This window comes from Heterocephalus glaber, unplaced genomic scaffold, assembly GCF_053883595.1.
Source record: "Heterocephalus glaber isolate CG9 unplaced genomic scaffold, H.glaber_assembly_v1.0 deba00000613, whole genome shotgun sequence".
NCBI classification, from domain to species: Eukaryota; Metazoa; Chordata; class Mammalia; order Rodentia; family Bathyergidae; genus Heterocephalus; species Heterocephalus glaber.
In genome coordinates, this window is record NW_028258152.1 from 2,388,376 (window position 1) to 2,394,760 (window position 6,385).

The following is a 6,385-nucleotide window of genomic DNA, read 5'->3' on the forward strand; positions in this document are numbered from 1 at the left end:
TCACTCTGCTTCTGTGGGCTGGAGGTAGGAATGTCGCTCCACTGCTTCTGACAGAGTGATGAGGGTTTTACAAAGGTCTCTTCTATCTCTAGGAAGGTGGCAGGTGGGGGTGATTCATCTGCTTGGGGCCAGGTTTCCGAACAGCAGTTGGACAATGAAAACTCAGGAGCAAGCCTAGCATGGTGGCACACACTTGTAGTCCTAGCTACTGGGGAGGCTGAGGCAGCCGGATCGCTTGAGCCCATGAGTCCCAGACCAGCCTGGGCAACATAGTGAGATCCTGTCATAAAACAACACACACTGGGCCAGGGACTTAGCTCAGTGGTTCTGACGCCTGCCTCGAAAGCGGAAGGACCCGAGTTTGATCCCCAGTACCAAAACAAAACACACACACACACACAACAACAACAGCAACAACAAAACTTAGGAGCAGGATAACCCCAGATATAATAACAGCCCCTGCAAGCACAATTGCCACCGTAACTACTCATTTATTGACACTTGCTAGGTCCAGCCACTAAGCTTTTTGCAGGCATTGCTTCGTTGAATCCTCCTAACAGATTTATGATGTAGGTACTAACACCACCTACACTTTACTGCTGTTACAGATGCAGCAGTGAAGTCCCAGAAAGGTTAATGAACTCACCCTAGATCACACAGCTCATAAGTTCTTCCCCCACGGCCATCTCTGCTCATGAAGCACGTTCTTCCTTCCTTGGGTCTGATGCCACAGCACAGCCAGGAGCTCCAGAGAGGACAGTATATGGTGGTAAATACTGGCCTCTGGAGATTTCCTTCAAAGCAGTCTGAGGGCTGAAGGTGGGTACAAAGGACAGGGGACCCCACGGAGCTGGGTAGACAGATTGGCATGCATAGGCAGACTCTCCTCTGGCTTCTACTGTTGGTGATCTTGAGGAGCTAGATCTTAGAACTTTGTATTAGAGAGCTTTGTTTCTCCCTTTCCTCCCTTTTGATTATATACTGAGCTTAAATGTCAGTGTAGAGGTGGAAAACAGATAGGCCTTGCATTGATGGTTAATTGCAGTCAACATTTTCCATACAAACTTCAATTGCAGTCTAGAAAATTAGCATAGATCCCCAGGAGCTGGGAGGGAGGAGGAAAGAATTGATTGCTAAATGCTAAAAAAACGATGGGGCAGAGAGTGGATGTTTGACCAGTCTTAGTAAAAATGTACCCTTCTGGTCACAAAGGTCCCCTGGGACCATGTGAAAACCTGGGAAGAGGGGAGAGCGTGCAGTCCCGGCACCTTGCCCATGTTGGATGGGGCAGGTTATGTAATATGACCAATGACACCAACGCTCAGCAGGTTAGTTTATTTTTCTCCGTTCTCACCGATTTCACAGCCCCATGTGGTTTGGGGTGGCTGGTGGCTCTGCTCCACCTAAACCATTCAGAGACGCAGGCTCCTCCCACTCCCATCTCTGGCACTGTCAACGAAGCTGTTCTCCGCTTATCCGGTGCCTCAGCAGCTGAGAGAAGACTCCATGACTCCATGACTAAGGCACTCCCTTTCTCCCACCTGGATATTATGCCACATGGCCTCTCAAATCCTGCTGATGGCAACAGAACTGTGGGCCCATCTACCAGCAAGGAGACCATGGGCTTGCCTAGCAATGCTTCCAGGAAGAAAAGATCAGAGTTACTGAGCCCTGGCTTTATTCCTCCACATAAACTTCTAAATTTCCCCAAAGATGACCCCAAGGCCTTTCTCAAAATGCTAATAAACCCACGACCTGGGTGTTTAGGGCTAGTCCCAGTGTGGCCCATGCCTTCTCTTGGTGGCTATCCTAGGGTGGAGAGCAAAGCTGTGTGGTGATTATGTGAGGACCAACAACGCTGGGATAAAAACCCTTGGTCCTTCTCATCACGTGCTCCGGAAGACGCTAGCCAAGATCAACCCATGTAGTGGCAGTATTGTGGTGTATTTAGCATCATCTGCAGCCAAGGGCTGTATGACAGCTGTCCCATCTGGCTACGGCGTTATCTGAGCGTGAGTCTTGTGTGCTCACCTGAAGTCACGTTGGTAAGTTCAGCCTGTGGGTCTCAAACATCACTGCATCTTTGGATTAGCTCAAAAGTTACTGAGCTGCAGGTGTTTTCCTCCCTCTACCCCGAGACTCAGACTGACAGGGCTGAGGTAGGCCTCAGCACATGCACTTTTTTTTCTTTGTGACTATTACAAAAGTTTATTTAACAAAAAACTTAATATGAAAATGTGTATGACTCAATTTTTGGTCATAGTGAAACCAGCGCTTTGAAGAGGGGCGTGGATTTCTCTGCTGAGCAGCTATTTAAACTCGTTCCAGGGCTTCCAACATGGTGATACTATTTCCTCGCATTACCACCATCCCAATATTGTTCTGCTGCCCACGAGTTGCCATCTCCACACACTCATCTATCACAAGATTCATAAAGGGATCAAACCCTCGCAATATTCCTTGGACACTTCTGCCACCATTTAATTTCAATGATAATTCCTTGTCCATAAATTTTTTCAGCTCGGGAGGGTGAGCCTTGCTCATCTTGTCTAATCCGCAGGCTCAGAGACCCTTTGAAAAGGAAGCTGCAGCGCCCGTCATGCTCCCGCGGTAGGCTCGGCGCTTTACGTCTGGCGTCACAAGTCGCGAGCCAATCGCCGGTCTGTAGCACATGCACTTTTTTTGGGGGGGGGGTATTAAATTCTTTTATTGGTACATTGTAGGCATACAACACAATTACATTTCTCATTGGGAATTGTACCTTTATATAATGCATCTTAGTTCTTATTTTTTCCCCATTCCTAGCCCTCCCTTCACCCCCTCCACCCTTCCCTATTTACAAAGACTTTATTTCCATTTTTTCCATTTTTCATCATTTTTCCTTTCCCTTCTTTCCTTTCCCCTCCCCCTCCCACTACCTCTACCCCTGTGGACCTTTTCTTCCTATTTTACATTACCAATTAAAGAAGCATTTTAGGTAATCTGACGAACACCAAAGATTGAGAACCATTGAAGAAGACCCCCGTTCAGTTCCTCAGCAAGTGGATCATTTTGGATGACACCTGACTTCAGAGAACTTGACAGAGCTGATGTCATCTTAAAAATAAATAAGCAGGTTCAAACCTGACCTAGTACACTCTGACGGAAATCGTAGCCCATTTTGGCCGTGTGTCAGGTGACACAGGACCAAGTCCTAACTGTCACAGACTCACCAAGTGGACTCTGTTACAGCAGACACTCATAAAGCACACTTCCTGGTTCCTCAGAGTGGGTGTCATAGGAGTCCACGTCAAGCCTACAGAGCCATCTGCACCATCCAGTACTAGTGTGCACACTAGCACTTCGACAAGCATCAATGCCTAGGGTAGCAGCAGGAAATATTAAAATTAGATAAACTGAAGGGGTTGTTTATACATCAAAGAAATTATTTGCCTTGCAAAGAGATTTCTTAGCATTCCTTAACATTTAAATGGTTACTTACAAAAAATGAATTGGGGAGTATGACCAGAGGAATGCACAATTAGTGCATTGTTCAAAGTATTAAAGCAATAAATCAGAGAGGAAGGTTCTGAAACGAGCATCTAAGCCAATAGATGAATTTTTTTAAAGTTCAATTCATATCTATCCAATGCTGAAAGCAAGGCACTACTCTATCTTCTTCATAGTCGTAATTAATGAAAATAGAAGTTTCACCCATTATTTTTGCATATACAGTTTTTTAAACTTATCTCAATTTCTTCCCAATGCCTTCTTCTAAAGAATAATATCAATTCGCAAAATGTCGGGGAGTTGACTCCTCCCGCACGTTTTCCTTTGTTCTGACAAGCAGTGATTCTGGTTCCTAAATCCACACCCCAAGGAAGCGGAACTGTACCATAGTGTACTAAATGGAGAGACGGGCTTAGAAGTCTCTAACCCTTTTACTTTGCCTTCTAATATTAACAACAGGGATGGAGAATAAAGGCAAAAATCTTGTTCCCAGACATGGGTTTTTAGCTCTGTTACAGCAACTAAAAATGGTGTGAGAAACAGACATTTTAAAGTGAATTAGAAGTTAGGTGTACATGAGTGGACTGGATTATGGCAAAGATGGCTATTAAGTTTCATTCAATCCACTGGAAGTGGCTACCCAGAAGAACACAGTGTTAAGAAGGATTCTGAAGTCTCCTTTGGGCACATGAAGAAAGAATGTCATGAGCAAAGAGTGAGAAGGAGGGAGAGGATGCCATCCTTGATGAAAACAATGGCCAAGGAGAAGGAAAAAGTGGAAAAGAAGAGTGAATAGATTTCTAAAAATGCACAATTAACTGGCAGCGTATACTGTTTTAAAATTTGTGTAACAAATTCCCATTTCCCCACCCAAACAAAACCTCACAGAGTTTTTATAACTTGTTTCCTTGTCCTAGCTCACAGCCCATTTGTTCCTTCTACTATTACCTTCAATCTTGTGAACCCCTTAGAGGTCCTTTCTGGCCCCTAGATGTTTCCTATTTTCTTTCCTCTCACCTCAAATTTTGTGGTGTGTGAAGATACATACAATGTCATTATCCAGGTTCATTTTTATTTCATCATTTGATATGCATTCACTGTGCTTTGTCTGCATTGCCAGGCCAGATGCTGTTGTCCTTGAGTAGAGTGGTCCTAGAAGGAAGCAGCCATTCCAAGTGCAGTTCTCTGAGTAGCACTTTGGATGGCCAACGTGGAGCTTGGCCCTGACTCCTTTCAATACTAAGGTCTTCAGATCTCTGGGAGAGTCGGTGGCTGACAGTTGTCAGCTGCAGGAAGGAGGGTACCCATTTCCCTACACAGCTGTGAGCCAACATGGCAGCCTGCATAAAGAAACTGGGTGAGTTCCAGTCCACTCTCCCAAGTACCAGCTTGTCTCCCAGGTTCTGGATTGTCCTACTTCTCCTACTTCTGTCTTCCCTTCTGACCTCCTAGCCTGCAGACTTTAAGCTGAAACATGGAGAGAAAAAATAGCCACATATAACTAGCTCCCATAATCACAGAAGTCAGATCCCTGTCATAAATAAATATGTAATTCTATCTATCTACCTATCTACCTATCATCTATTAATCTTTTCATCATTAATCTTCTGTTATCCATATGTATAATCTATCAATTTATCTATCATCTATCAATATATCTTCAATCACCTATCATCCATCTATTATCTATCAATCCATTAGCTATCATCATCTTTCTGTCTACCCATCCATCTTTCTATCTATCCATCTATCTATCTACCTGTTCATATTGCCATCCTTCTGTACACTTCCCCATTCTTCTATCCACCTTGCCATCTGAACTGTTTTTCCTTTTTGGCTAAACTGGCTCATCCCTCTCTAGGAGTGCTCCACAGCTGCAGAGACCTGATGAACCTGAGGTGACACCTTCACTCCATATCTCATGACTGATTGACAGGACTACAGAGGCCTGGCCCTCTTGTTTTAAAGTTGGACAACTCTGATGGGACTTTCCAGCTCTGGAGCCCACTGTAATGTTGGCTAACATCTCTTTCTGACTGTGTTGCAGTGCAGTGTCTTCCTTGCCCAATCCTACTTCCTTCACCTCTCTTCAGGGCCAGATCCCCAGGGCACTCCCAGTAAGCTTCCTACAGACAAACTCTCTTTGGGGCTGATTGTTGGGGAATCCAACTGAGACACAGTTTAGTATTATTCATGTACTTGGGGCTGAGCATTGTGTAGACACTGAAAGTATGGAGATGAATGAGACCCTATTGTTGCCTTGGGCAAAACTTAACAAACAGCAGAGGCAAAAACATGAGCAGGTGATTACAAGGCCTGGAAGCACCCAGGAAGCTGCATACAGCCCCCGAAGTTTAAAGCAGGCTTCCTGTTATGCCTAGACTGAGACTTGGATGAGTAAGTGTTCACCAGGCAAAATGAGATGTGCGCTCCAGAGGGAATGGCATGAACAGGGACACAGTGTTCTAAACCAGCACAGAGAGTGCTCCTTGGTGTAACTGGAGAGTGTGAAGGGCTGCAATGTACGGTGGTACAGGAGCAGCCAGGATCCTGGGATTGGACATATATTATGGTGATGGAGAGCTACTGAAAGAGTTTCAACAGAAGGATAGCATGATCAAGTCACATCACTCTGTTGACTTGAAGGAGTATGTCGATGTGGTGGGATTGCACTCAAGATCTATTCCAACCTGGTCCTGGGGACAACTTCTGCAGTGGCTAGAAGGCTCAAAACTACATTCCTAAGGCTCCATTGCAGCTATGGTTCTAGATATGATTTCCGTTTTATCCGTCACAAGCGTGTACCCAAGATTTGGATGGTGGAAATATGGCTGTGGCCCACCAGTGACACTGGCTAGCTGGCTAGCTGGCTAGCTCACTCATGGAGGTGCTGGAT

The 6,385-nt window shown here is 45.2% G+C and overlaps 1 pseudogene; it reads right to left on the reverse strand.

The window, feature by feature from the left end:
- Positions 1-2,302: 2,302 nt before the first annotated feature.
- LOC110346576 (small nuclear ribonucleoprotein G pseudogene) lies at positions 2,303-2,573 on the reverse strand (annotated as a pseudogene).
- Positions 2,574-6,385: the final 3,812 nt, after the last annotated feature.